The sequence below is a fragment of the Dipodomys merriami genome, unplaced genomic scaffold (genome assembly GCF_024711535.1).
Source record: "Dipodomys merriami isolate MVZ:Mamm:240054 unplaced genomic scaffold, mDipMer1.0.p SCAF_167, whole genome shotgun sequence".
Taxonomy (NCBI): domain Eukaryota; kingdom Metazoa; phylum Chordata; class Mammalia; order Rodentia; family Heteromyidae; genus Dipodomys; species Dipodomys merriami.
In genome coordinates, this window is record NW_027203015.1 from 356608 (window position 1) to 371662 (window position 15055).

A 15055-nucleotide genomic window follows, 5' to 3' on the forward strand; every position below is an offset into this window, starting at 1 on the left:
TATTTATTGATTAAGTCTGTAAAGGTCAGTGCGGGACAGGCTTGGTCATTCTGTTGGAGAATTCTACCTTATATATCGTTCTTTCTTCTTGAATCTCATGCAGGCTCTTCTAAGATAAAACCGTTGACACACTAACTATTGAACTAATTTGCCCATCTGTGTTGTGGAACAATGATGGCTTCAGAAGCTGAAGGCATTCGAATATATTCTTCCTCATAAACTGTTTCTGACTCACCACAAGATTATTTCTATTATGTTCAGCCATGATGAACATAGTTCAACGATGCCCTTGAACATTATTCTCTTTTCTCTTGAGAAAAGTTGATATTCAATCTTTTACAAAGTCATAGAACTTTTTCCCATCAAATCTGAAAGGAAATATAGTTAAGTGTTGTGTCTTTGAACATGTTTTCTAGAGCTCCTCTGCCAACATTCAAATCCTGATTGTGCCAAATATCAGATATGTAAGTGTTGGCAATTCACTTTCCTCTTATGTTTCTGTTTTCCTACTTACAAAATAGAAAGTAAAAATACTCTCTAATGTTTCTGTGTGCATTCAGTTATTATTTAAAACAAGGTCTGATAGGAGATGGGTAATAAAACCTTTCCTAGAACCATGTGTTGGGGTTAGTGGTGTGGCTAGGTTGGTAGAACAATAGGTAAGAGTGAAACCATGAGGTACTGAGTTCAATTCCTGGTCGTGGAACAAACAGCAACAACAACAAAAGAACCTTGTGGCATTTTGTTACTGCCTCTTAGAAATTCAATGTAAAAATTACTACAGGACTTCTCAATATAGGTAGTAAAAGATTATGTGGACTCTGTCTCTCTGACTCTGTTTCCTCTCTTTCAACCACTAGAGTAGTTCTAATCAACAGCCAAGGTTTATTCTCTATATAGGTGAGGGGGGTTTTAGACAACTTTACCCAAAGCCTTTGCTTAAGGTCCTACAGATCGTAGAGCACAGACAAGTCATAACTAAGTCACATTCCTGACCCACAAAATCCATGAGTGTAAAACATTATCTTATGACCCTTAGCTATAGGTAAGATTTTGTGTAGTCTTTACACTGGAATATTTGTTTCTTATAACTAGTAAGAAGACTCTCCATTAAAAATTTCTTTTTATAATGTTTTTTAAAATACATTTATTTATTGTACAGTTACTGTAAAAGAGGTTACAGTTACATGAGCAAGTTAATGATTACATTTCCTATCAAACATTGCTACCTCCTCCTTTGTTTATTGGAGATATGAAAGTTACAAAACTGAACTAAACTAAAGAAAGTGCTTTCAGAAGATAAAGAAAGTGCTTTCAGAAGATCTGAAATCCTTCTACTAGGATTGTTAGCAAAAAGTCAGAAAAATACATTTTAAAAAAACCCTCTGGGCTGAGAAGGTGGCTCAGTGGTAGAGCGCTTGCATTGAGGCACTGGGTTCAATTCCTCAGCAACACATAAGTAGAATAAGATGGAATTGGCACTGTGGCTCAAATGTTGGAATGCTATCCTTGAGCTGAAGAGCTCAGGGACAGCACCTAAGCCCAGAGTTCAGGCCCCAAGACTGACAAAATTATTATCATAATAAGTGCAAAATTGCATACCTAAAATATTGCTATCCAAATCAGTTCATAAGAATAATGCGCATACAATTTCCCAAAATAAAGTTGATGTTTAAAAAAGAAAAACAAAACAAAAAGTCAAAGGTGAATTCTTCATTTACTGGAAATGTATGGGATACATATATTCGACTGGAATGTATAAATTACATATTGAATTTGCTTTTCTTCTTCACAAATTAGCTAACTTACATAATCAGAAAAATATATTAAAGATCACATTTTCTCCCTACTTTTCTGTTCTACAGTGGTATTTTAAGCTTAATCAATGTTCTAGACATCTTAAAGAGATAATAAACTCAAATATTCAAAACTTTTTGTGTTGATGACTGAGTTTATGAAAAATTCAATACAAAACTTACTGTCTTTTAAGGTCTGTCATTCAGGTTTTTCCCTTATTGATGTGAATCAAATAAATGAATAAAATTAAGTCTGATCTCAATAGCTCATGCCTACACTCCTAGCTATTCAGTAGTCTGAGACCTACAAATTGGTGTTTGGAGCCACATGAGCAGACAAAGTTGAGAGATTTCTTATTTCAAAATAACTGGCATAAAATTAGAAGTAGAGTATGTCTCAAGTGGTAGGACAGGAGATTTGATGAAAAAGCCAAGCAAAATGGTATGATCCTGAATTGAATCCCCTATAATGGTAGATGTACATAAAAAAATAGAATAAGAGTTCCAGAAGATGGCAGAAGAGAAGCTAGAGGCTAAACAAGCTCTCCCATAGAAAGCAGTTTTACATTTCCAATGAATAGTCCTAAGCCAGAGAATCACACCAAGTATGCCATCACAGGACAGAGAGTTAGGGCAGAGAGGGAAAATCCAGGCAAGGAGACAGATCTGAGCTTTTGCCAGCAGTCACCACAGGTGTGGCGGCAGCAGTGGCGGTGATGGTCACAGCCATACCTAAATCCCAGAGAGTCCAGGATCAAAGAGCAAGATACAGTGGGTGAGTGGATTCTACTCAACACCAGCAAGAACCGACGAGGAGCGGACATCTTGATCCTGCAGTTCGCAGACCAGAGACAATCCAGGAACCAAGATTCGGCGTGAGTAGTAGCCTGACGTCCTCACTCCTTCTCAGGGAACAGAGGAGGGAAGGCCACTCCTCCCACCCCCAGTACCGGAGATCTCCGTCTTGAATGCTGACTAAGCTCGGCGGAGCTACTAGGTCCAACTCAGGCCTTGGAATAAAACTAGAGTCATTTAGCAGGTCACAAGAGCTTAACCTGAACTGACAGACTCAGCAACACCCAGGGAAAAGTCACGCAGCTCTGGCGCCAGCCCCAGGAGTGGCTTTCTTCACTGGATAATCAGAGCCTTGACAATCAATTGAAATTCAGTAAACAGAAATCCTGAGAATGGCTTCAGGCTAGGCTCTGTGAGTTTCTCATAAACTAGCCCAGGAAAAGCTACTGTTTGCTGAAAGGCCTCAACTCTACCCAGAATCTAGCCTCATCACAGCATCTCCAAACTTGAGGAAAAAACCATCTCCCTCTTTTGTGATACTCAAAGCAGATCTCCCTCCCATTGAACTAACCTGGGAGGAGGATCGCAAAATCCTGGGTAAAGCAAAGCATTTTTCTGCCTGTTCGAACAAACTAACAAAAGAAACCAACCAAGCCACAGGACCACAAGCAGAGCAGAGACTCCAACAAGTGGCTGGTTACAGACACAAGGGAAAAACAGGATTTTTCCCACCGCTCCCAAAAAAATCAAAGAACTTTCTTTTTTCTTTGTCTTCTTTTTTTTTGTGATACCTTTTATAAATTTTTTTTCTCTTTTCTAAAACTTTTTTTAAATTTTTAATTTTTACCTTTTTTTGAAAAAAAATGTTTTCTAGTAACTTTTTTTCCCTCTTATAATTTTATTTTAGGTGTGTGTGCGTTTTTCTTTCTTTTTTAATTTTTTTTTGTTTTTTGTTTAGCTCTACTGAACTTTTGATCTTTTTTCTTCCTTTCTTATCCTTTTAACCTTTTCTTCTCTTTTGTTCTTCTTTATGTGACTTAATTGTTGTTCTGCACATCCTCAGATAAACCTGTAGTTGACTATTAGACCCTATCCCCAATTGTGTACACACTTAATCCACAAATTTATTACTCAACTCAAAACCTCTGAGACTTAAATTCCTCAATAGCAGTACTACATCTTTATACCTATATAATATTTTAAGTAATTTTATTTTTAAGTTTTTCACATCTCCTTTATATCCCTCCCCTTCTCTCATTATACTCATGTTCTTCTCTGAGTAGTTTGTTCTTGCCTTTGCAGAATATCATTAATTTTTACTTTTCTATTTTTTCTGGTCTCTTTTCTTTTCCTTTTCTCTTTCTTCTTTTTTTCTCTCTCTCTCTACTATCATCCTATCCAACCTATATACTGCTTTGAGATTAGGACTTAGTTAAGTTAACTCTCCCTGTACTTTCCCACATCACTCTATTCCTTTTTTTTTTACCCACATCTCTCCATAGCCCTAATAATTTCTGGTTTTCCAAATTCTTTGCGGTTCATAATCCATTAATATATAGTTGCTTGATGTTGAATAGATGTACCTGTTGAACTAGATTGTATCTGCAGACTATTGACTGTGCAAATTCAGACTTTGGTTGATGCTTGCCTTAAGAGAGTGTACTAGCACAAAACTGGTGTTATTTTCATCCCAAATGGGTACAGTAAGGCCGAAAAACACAAGAAAAATGGCAAGTCCGGGAACCTCCACTCCCTCTCATGATTATCAGGAGACAGAACAGATAATGAATAATCCACAGGAGAGTTCCCAAATAGCTGTACAATCACTGCTGGCAAACATGATAAATGAAAATATTGAAAACATACAAAGGACCCTCTATGAGCATGCTAAGGAGAGAGAGGAGGCAAACAAAAGGTCAATGCAGGAAAAGACTGGAAACCTAAAAAGGACTGTAAGAACATGGTAGGGAGAGAGAGGAGTCAATCCAAAGGTTACAGGAGTATCATAAGCGTGACAAAGCTACTCAAAAACTGACACAGGACTTGCGTGAGCAGCTTGAGAATACTCAAAGAGAAAGGTGGGAGTGGTGTGAACAGGCTGAGATCACTCAAAGAGTACTACAGGAATGGCATGAAAGGGAGCTGGAGGAAGCTACTCAAAGAGTAATACAGGAATTGAGAGACCAGGTAGAGAATACACAAAGATCACTAAAGGCATTCATGGGTTCCATTAATAAAGTGCAGAAGGAAGTCAGGGAGACCACAAAGGGAATGCTGAATGGAACCCAATGGAAGGAATGGGAGTCCAAGGGAAAAAAAACAAATCAACTAAGTGATTTGAGAATAAACACTGAACACCAAATTAAGGACGTAAAGCAGTTCATACAAGATCTAAACCAAAGGTCCAACAAAGAATTTGAAGCAATGAAACCTGACCAATTAGAAGGAAAAGAGATAAAAAACAAAGTAGAAAGTCTTGACAGCAGGTTAGACCATGCAGAAGACCGAATATCAGGGATTGAAGACAGCCTAAATATTACAGAGAAAGAACATACAACCATCCAAGACAAGTCCAAGAAATTTGACAGGTATATCCAACACTTGGAAGACACCATCAGAAGGCCTAATCTAAGGATAATGGGTGTAGAGGAGCACCTAGAGTCAGAATTTAATGGTCTAGGAAATTTTTTTAACAGGATCATAGCAGTGAACTACCCAAAAATGCAAAAAGATAGGCCTATTCAGATACAAGAAGCTTTTAGAACTACAAAGAGAACAGAACAAAATAGCACATCCCACCCTCACACAGGATCAACTTGGCCCAAGAAAACATCCTTAAAGCTGTGAAGGAGAAAAGACTAAATACCTATAAAGAGAAACCAATTAGAATCACCTCAGATTTCTCAGCAGAGACAATCAAAGCAAGAAGAGCCAGGAATGACGTATGCCATGCCCTAAAATCAAACAACTATCAAGCAAGAATACTGTACCCAGCTAAACTCTCCTTCATAACTGAAGGCCAAATAAAAACCTTCGATAGCAAAGAAAAATTGAAACAATACATCTCCACCAAATCAGCCCTACAAAAGATTCTTAAAGATGTCCTACATATAGAAAACCAACAAGACCACAATAAAGGCCAAGAACCTGCACAAAAACTGAGAATCCACGAACCATAAGAAGAACCCAGTTTTCGCAACCCCCAAGAAGGTGGATAGCATGGCAGGAACTCCCAAATACTCTCAGTCCTATCCCTTAACATTAACGGACTTAACTCTCCAATTAAGCGACATAGTCTGTCTAGTTGGATTAAAAAAAAAGATCCTTCTATCTGCTGCCTTCAGGAATCACATCTTGCCAATAAAAACAAACACATTTTCAATGTCAAAGGATAGAACAAAATCAACCAAGCAAACGGACCCCATAAACAGGCGGGAGTTGCAAGCCTAATATCAGATAAAATAGACTTCAAATTCAAATTCGTGAGAAGAGATAAAAAGGTCGATACATACTAATTAAGGGATCTCTCCTTCAGGAGGATATTACAATTCTAAATATCTATTCGTCAAACAATGGAGCACTCACATTTATCCAAGACACACTACTTTCCTTCTAATCCCACATAGATCCAAAGACATTAATTGTTGGGTATTTTAACACACCACTCTCCCCAGTAGATAGATCAACTCGGCAAAAACTCAACAAAGAATTCGCAGATCTTAACAGCTGCATAGATCAACTACATTTAACAGACATCTACTGAATATTTCACCCAGCAGCCTCAGAATAGACGGTTTTCTCAGCAGCACATGGAACATTTTCTAAAATAGACCACATTTTAGGCTACAAAGCAAACTTGTTCAAATTCAGAAACATTGAAGTTATACCTTGCATTCTCTCTGACCAGAAGGGAATAAAATTAAAACTCAACACCAAAAGCCACCAAAGAAAATCCAGTAGCACATGGAGGTTGAACAACAGACTGCTGAATGGAAGAGATTAGAAAGGAAATTCAAATGTTCATGCTATTCAACGAGTATTTGCACACAAATTTCCAGCTCCTCTGGGACACAGCAAAGGAAGTAATCACAGGCAAATTTATAGCTCTGACCTCCTATATCAACAAATTGGAGAGATCTGAAACCAACAATTTAATGACACATCTAAACCTCCGTGAAAAAAAGCAGCAAGATAAACCCCAATCCAGTAGACGGAAAGAAATAATTAAAATTAAATCAGAATTAAATGAATTAGAATCCAAAAAAAACTATAGAAATAATCAACAAAACAAAGATTTGGTTCCTCGAATAAATTAACAAAATTGACAGACCCTTAGCAAATCTTATCAGAAAAAGAAGAGAACACACCCAAATAAATAAAATCAAAAATAAGAATGGAAACATCACCAAGGAAAAAACCCAGATTCAGAACATTATAAGGGAATATGTCTCAAAACTTTATGCTAATAAATTTGAGAACGTGACAGAAATGGACCTTTTCCTAGCAAATATTGACATGTCAAAACTAAACCAAGATGATTTAAACCAGCTTAACAGGCCCATCTCAAGCATTGAAATAGAAACAGCAATAAGAGAATCCCAGCTAAGAAAAGTCCAGAACCAAATGGTTTTACAGCGGAATTCTACAAGGGCTTCAAAGCTGAGTTCAAACCAATACTCCTCAAACTCTTCAATGAAATTGAAAGACAAAGTTCTCTACCGAACACATTCCATGAAGCCATCATAATCCTGATCCCAAAACCAGGCAGGGACTCATCAAAGAAAGAGAACTATAGTCCCATTTCTTTGATGAGCATTGATGCAAAACATCCTAATAAAATTTTGGCCAATCGACTTCAACAATTCAGCGAAAAATCATACACCCAATCAAACAGGATACATTTCAGGGACGCAAAGCTGGTTCAACATATGAAAATCAATAAATATTATTCATCACATCAACAGGAGCAAGGATAAGAACCACATGGTTATCTCAATAGATGCAGAAAAAGCATTCGACAAGATCCAACACCCCTTTTTGATGAAGGTTTTGGAAAAATTAGGAATCCATGGAACATTCCTCAATAAAATAAAGACTGTATATGACAAACCTACAGCCATCATTATACTTAATGGGGAAAAACTAAAGCCGTTTCCTCTTAACTCAGGAACAAGACAGGGATGTCCACTCTTTCCAATTTTCTTCAACCTAATATTAGAATGCCCAGCTACAGCAATAAGACAAGATCCAGACACAAAAGGACTACAATTAGGGAAAGAAGAAATAAAACTCCCACTTTGCGGATGACATGAACTTGTACTTAAAGAATCCCATAGACTCCACTCCCAAATTACTCAAGCTGATTCAAAACGTTGGCAAAGTAGCAGGGTATAAAATTAACCACCCAAAATCAATGGCTTTTCTGTATGCCAACAATGAGAAAAGTGGGGCTGAAATTAGGAAAGCAATTCCATATGTATTAGCCCCACAAAAAATAAAATACCTCGGAATTAACCTCACCAAAGAAGTGAAGGACCTCTTTGCTGAAAAATTTAAAAACTTGAAAAAGGAAATAAGAACAGAACTTAGAAAAAGGCAAAAACTCCCAAGATTGCAAAAACTCCCTGGATTGCAAAGATTAACATCGTGAAAATGGCAATACTTCCCAAGGCTATCTACAAATTCAACGCGATACCTATCAAAATTCCACCCTCATTCTTCAAGGAAATAGAAGAGGCAATCCTAAAATTCATATGGAACAATAAAAGACCCCGATTGTAAAAACGCACCCAAACGGAAAGAACACTGCTGGAGGAATATCAATACCAGATTTCAAACTCTCCTATAAAACCATAGTAATAAAACAGCTTCGTACTGGCATAAGAACAGACCTCAGGACCAAAGGAATAATATTGAAAACCCAGAAATGAACTTACAAACCTATAGCCATGTAATCTTCGATAAGGGAGCTAAAACAATAGAATGGAAGAAAGACAGCCTCTTCAGTAAATGGTACTGGCAAAATTGGTTAATTACTATTAGAAAATTAAAGCTAGACCTTTATATATCACCCTGCACCAGAATCAACTCCAAATGGATCTGTACAGTATATTCACAAAAAATAAACATAAAAAATAAAATAAAATTCAGCATTGCTCCCTGTAAGACTCATAACATTTTCTACCTTTTTGCTTATTTGATATGAAAAGGAACTTTGTCTTTTAAAAACTATGTTCTTCTCTATTCACAACATATAAGCATGCTGTTATTCACCTTTCAAATTTGTTATCTCCAAAACGAAACATTTAGATTGATTGTATTTGACTAACTTCATAGAATAATGTTTTTTCATTAAGATTCCACTCAGGATTTTGGAAAGAATGCAAGGAACGTCTACTTTCATGCTAGTGGCACATATGACATAATTTGTTGTATGTCAGAGTTTAAATTCGATCACCATTATTAGGTCAAAATGGAAACATTAGACTAATTCAAGAGTTTAATATTACACTCATTTTGTTATTATACCTAGAAGTGTAATAAACAAATGTATTGTTATATATTTTCCCAGTTGTTCACAAATACTTATTCCAAGTCTTTTGGTAATAAGTACATCACAAAATCCATACATCGTTCAATCAATTGACTGTAGTCACAAATTATTTGTCCTTTCATTCGTTCATCCTCATTTTTTGTCATGTAGTTGTTTTTCATGCTTTCTTGTGGCTTTTCACTTCTCTCTTGCAGCTTTTCTCCTGGGGACTGTCCTATCATCAAACATTCAATACTATTTTTCAACTACTTAAAAAAAATCACCCTCATGTCAAATCCTACTTTTTGGAATATTCAAAGCTCACTTTTCAATTCTAATTTCAGAAAGAGTTGGCTATATTTACTTTCTACTTTCTCACCTCCTATTTCCTTTGGAACACACTTCCATTTCCACAAAATGACACTTTGTTGAGGTTTCCAGAAATGACTGTGTTTCCCCTTTGGCAAATTCTCAATGTTCAAAAAAGATGAGCCACAGATTTTATAGAGTGGATCACACCTTTTTTTGCTACACATATTATTTTCTTTTGATTTCTTTATTTTATTTTATTTTTTATTGTGAAAATACTGAACAGAGGGGTTACAATTACATGGGCAAGATAATGAGTACATTTTTATCAAGCATTGTAGCCTCCTCCTTCGTTTCTCCTTCCCATCTCTTCCCATCCTCCCCCTGCCCCCCACTCACTACTCCCCGCTAAACCCCACCTCGCACAAAGATGTAAATTTCATTTTTCGACATAATGACATATACATCTCATTGTTGCAATGGGTCCACCTTTATCCCTATTTAAACGATACCACTTTCTCCACAGACTTTACTTTTATATATGTCCATAGTTATATGTATGCATCAAGACACATTCAAGCAAAAGTATTTTATCTGAAAGTAAAACACTCTAAACCAATATTTTTCTTTGCATTTTCTTTCAGTGATTTCACTGTTGAGAACTCCTTGGTTGATTATGAACTTAATTTGCTTTTTTTACTCAAGGCTAGACCTTACTGCTTTGAGCCACCGTGCTATTTCTGGTTTTCTGGTAGTTAATTGAAGATGAGTCTCATGCACTTTCCTGCCTGGACAGACTTTGAACCATGATTCTTAGATCTCAGTGTCCTGAGTAGGTAGGATTACAGTTGTGAGCTACCAATGGCTAGTAGGAATGCAAAATGTAAATCATTCATAGGGGTACACAAATATAAACTCATTTTGAAATTCCAGCTACTTGGAAAGCTGACGTAGAATGGTTTGTGGACAGCTAGAGAATAGTGCCACTCCCTATCTTAAAAAGCAAAAGCAAACTAAAGAGCAACATCTTTTCTCCTTTTGCTCCCTAACCAAAACAAACAAAAAAAAAAAACAAGCAAAGTTAAACTAGTTCATCTATGAATATTTACAATTGGAAAACTGTTAAAATTTTAGAGCCTTTATTCTGTATTATTTTGAAACTTTCTTCCTCATTGTAAAATGTAAAACTCAGCAGGCGCAGGTAATTCTTTAATCTCTCATTTTTAACATTTTTCTAATTTGTAAATTTATCAAAATGTATTTACTTCTGGAAAATTGAATTAGGACAGCTAGAAGACATAGCAAATATGAGCCAAGACTCAGTTACTCACACATGGTAGTCAACATGCACAGGAGAAAGATACCAGATTATCATGGTTTGAAGCCAACCCAATCATAATATTTTTGTTTGCTTGTTCATTTTAAGCACTGCTTACTGAAGCTTGAAAATATGATCTTATAATCATGTTTAGTTCATGTGTTCAAGGCTGTCATTCTACCTCTTGAGCCACAACACCATTCCTGGCATTTGGCTGTCTAATTGAAGGTAAGATTCTCTCCCATATTTAAGCCTAGACTGGATACAGATATCCTTAGATCTCAGGTAACTGAGTATCCAGATTATAGGCTTGGGCCACCAGTGACCAATTTATATACAGTTTTAATATACTTCTTTTACGAGAGCATTTTTAATGTGTTTTTTTTGTTAATGAATTTTACAAAGGAATTTAATTCCACAAGCCAGCTTATGAATACAATATATCTGAATCAATGTCACCTTTTCTATATTTCTCCCTTATAGAACATTCTTCATATTTGTAGAAAGCTTGGAAAGCTAACACAAATAGTTCCACTCTCTTCACCCAGTTCTTCCATTTGTATATTATATAAATGATGTGAATGTCTTATAATTAATGAATTTATGTTCATACATTATGATTAATTAAAGTGCATTAATGAGAAGTTTTAAATAACAATTTTCCTGGGCCTCAAATGGAGGCTCAAGCTGTATTCCATGCTATTTAGTAACAGTTGAGTTCAGGGAGCTCTGGCTACCTTACCTGTCCAGAAAAACTACATTGTAATCCCAACTCATGTTAGATGTATGGCCATCGGCAGGTTTCCTAACACTTCTGACCCTTAATCTTGCGTTTGTGAAAACAGACTAAATAAACTGTCAGTTTGAACTATTGAGAATTATTAATTAATTGGGAATTAATAATTGATTAATTAATTAATCTAATTGATAAGTACATTCACAAACTCAAGTTCTGTTCTGTGAAGTAATCATTAGTATTAAGCAATTTGGAGTCTATGGTAAATGTACAGAATATAGTTCAAACAAATGATAAGAATCCACTTTCATGTGCACATGTGCCCATTCGACAAGCTTACCAAGATGGCAGCAGTAATTATGTGAATGAGAAAATAGTAATGCAGTTTTCAGTGAAATTTCACCAGGACAAGAAAATGCTAAGTTCTTCCAATCCTAGTTATAAATACGTAGCAGTTTGTTATAACTCTTCTGGAGGAAAGAGTTCTAATTTCCCCTAGTGAGTAGCAAATTAAACGGTTGTGTAATATTTTACTTTATTCCTTTTGTGTGCTTGGGGAAAACGAACACACAAATAATGTCAATATGACCTGGGTGTTGGTGGTTCATGCTTATAACCCTAGCTACTCAGGAGACTGAGCTCTGAGGATCAAAATTTGAAGCCTCATTTCCAATTAACCACCAAGAAGTCAGAAGTGGATCCAGGGCTCAAGTGGTAGGGAACCAGTCTTGAATGTGTGTGGGGGGGAAGGGTCACAAGGGAGAGAGTGAGGTCCTGAGTTCAAGCCCATGTATAGGCATCCATCCATCTATCCATTCATCTATCCATCCATCCATCAAGCAATCAATCAATAACATCAGCAAGTGAGTGTTTACTTAAAAAAATTAAAAAGTGAAAGAAGTAAATCAAATACCTGTTTTGGAAGCTAGAAATCTGAGAGGCAAGAACAAACAAAAGCTTGCCACAAATTAGGTAAATTCATGTGTAATATGTCAAAAGCATATGTAGTAGGGAGGCCAAGTTTGGTGGAGCAGAGAGGGTTAGGACCTGAGTAGGTCATGAAATGAGAAAAGTGATACACATAGTCAGGACCCCATCTTTTAGGCCTTATTAATAGCTATATCTGTTTATCCTTCTGACCCTAGATATAATTTAAAAAAATGAAATCTACTGGAATATAAATCTTTTTCCAACATAATTATTCTTAAATTTAGGTATTATTAAGGACTTCAAAATATTGATTAATTGTTTCCTTCTTCTCTTGTCATTTCTGTATTTGTTGTTTTGGGGTATTAACAGTACAGTTTATGATGTTTTATTTACAGCTCTGTAATTTTCCTTTTAGCATTTCCTATTATGGCTTAACTTGATCCTCTTGGGTCAATTTATTCAGTTGTACTATCATTCTTCATTCTAGAATGGATACTTTCCTACAAATATGAGTTCGTTTCCTGCTGCTACCTCTTGGATTCTAGTCATTGTAATTAGCATAAATTAAAGTGTTTTTTTTCTAACTACCAATAAATAGTTTATTGTTTTGGGATTAAGAGTTTAAATTGGATATTATAACACAAAGAAAATGGCAGAAACAGGCAATACTGGTACAAGTTATGCTTAATTACATTTCATGGCTAGACATATTATATGTAAATGTCAATTTTGTTTCACTATGCTGATAAGTATAAATTAACGTATTACAAAAAGGTTATGAACAAATATCAAAGTTCTAAATTCAGCACATACAGAGTATCTCTCATACTAAGAAATATTAACTAAAGTCATCATTAAGTTAGAGTTTATTTTTTGAAATAAAACAAGATGAATTAGCCAATATGTAACATTGCTATTATCTAACTAGGTAAAATAACAATAGGCTGTCAATGCACAATTTTTTAGGAGACTAGCTTTCAAGTAGTATTTTACATTAACTTCTAACAGTAGTGTAATAATTTTAATGATAACATATTAATTTACAATAATAATGAGACCTACTCCAATAACATTAGTCCACATTTCTGATTTAGGCAATGTGAAGTTTTGGAATCAACTAGCCTTACTTAAAACTCCCCAAGTGAATTCATGTGATTGCATAAACATTGTTAAGAAATAATTGTTAGAGAACACTTTTTGGATATGATATGAACAACAACATTGCACAGTTCCCATACATTAGATATTACTTTACAATTAAAATAATAAAGGCAAGAAACCTGGAAATAAATGACAATTTTAGTAATGACTTAAAAGTTTATTTTAGCCCATCATTGTGGATATCTCTAAGAATGTTTTTAAAGGATGATTAATATTGGATATATATTTGTCAATTCCCACCAGATAAAATCACCTTCTAATTTTCACATAAGCAATGTTACCTATTGAATATAACTATGAGATTGCGATTGATTTAAATTACTTCTCTAAATACACTTTCTAAGTCCTCTAGCATTCCTCTTAGCTTCTGTGGCTTCTGAGAAAATATTTTACCTCTTTTTTCTCTATTGCTTGTTAAGAAGGAAAAGACAATTATTAAATGTGTGTTTAACAGGATGAAGAAGTTGGTATTAGGGAGTAAGAATAATTGAAATGTATAACATTGAAGCATAATGAAAAATCACTCTGGAAGCCTGTTAGCTCTCCAGTGTTGGATTCAATATAGCCTTCAATTGCTTCCTGCAATTCGTGCATGGGATAGCCATTCACCCCCTGTCTTATAGCCTCCTGGGGAGCATTTGTGATGTCAGAAGTACTGCTCAAGGTTACAGGACTGTGAGACTTCAGAGCTCTTCCAGGCTTGTCAAGCACTGTACTCGAAGTCTTGAGTCGAAGTCTCGACTTACTCGAAGTCTCTCACCTCTCTTGCTCATGAAACTTAATCATACACACAGTGGCAATTTATAACATGAACAGTTCTAGAATAAAATGTGTGTCAATTTGCTAGCAGAAGGAACCTGCAGAGGTGTTTGACATAGTCAAAGTGAGGTACAGTAATCCTTGCAGATTGTTCTAGGAACTTATTTTAAAGGTACTAAGATAATGAGGTTTCCTACATAAATGATTACAACTCAGGAAGAAAAACGACAGAATGAACGTGTTAAGGTGCAACACATTTATTCAGTGTTAAAGAAATCTTTTGGTGTGTAATTTTAAAGTATTCATTTATTTTCTGAGACCACTCATGCCAAAATTAATAGTATGATTACTCATTTGATGTCATAAGTAGCTCTAAATGAAATTGTCACTGACAAATGCAATTTATTCAATAAAGTGAATTAGTATTAATATATAAAACTAGTTAAAAATTAGTATTTCAAACTAGTTGAATACTAGTTAAAATTAGTAGTTTACTTTATTGACCCAATTAGGAAAATTAATACACACTTACATTTTAAGCATTTTAAAATTAATATTAGTATATACTTTGAATATGCCTATAGTAAGAATATAAAAATTCAAGAGGTAGTCTTACCTTCTGATTTACAAAAGAAATGAATGGTCTCAGATGCTTTTTTCTTTATAAATTTTCTTATATTTCTACCACCAAAAAACCTTATAGTTTGGACTTTATTGAA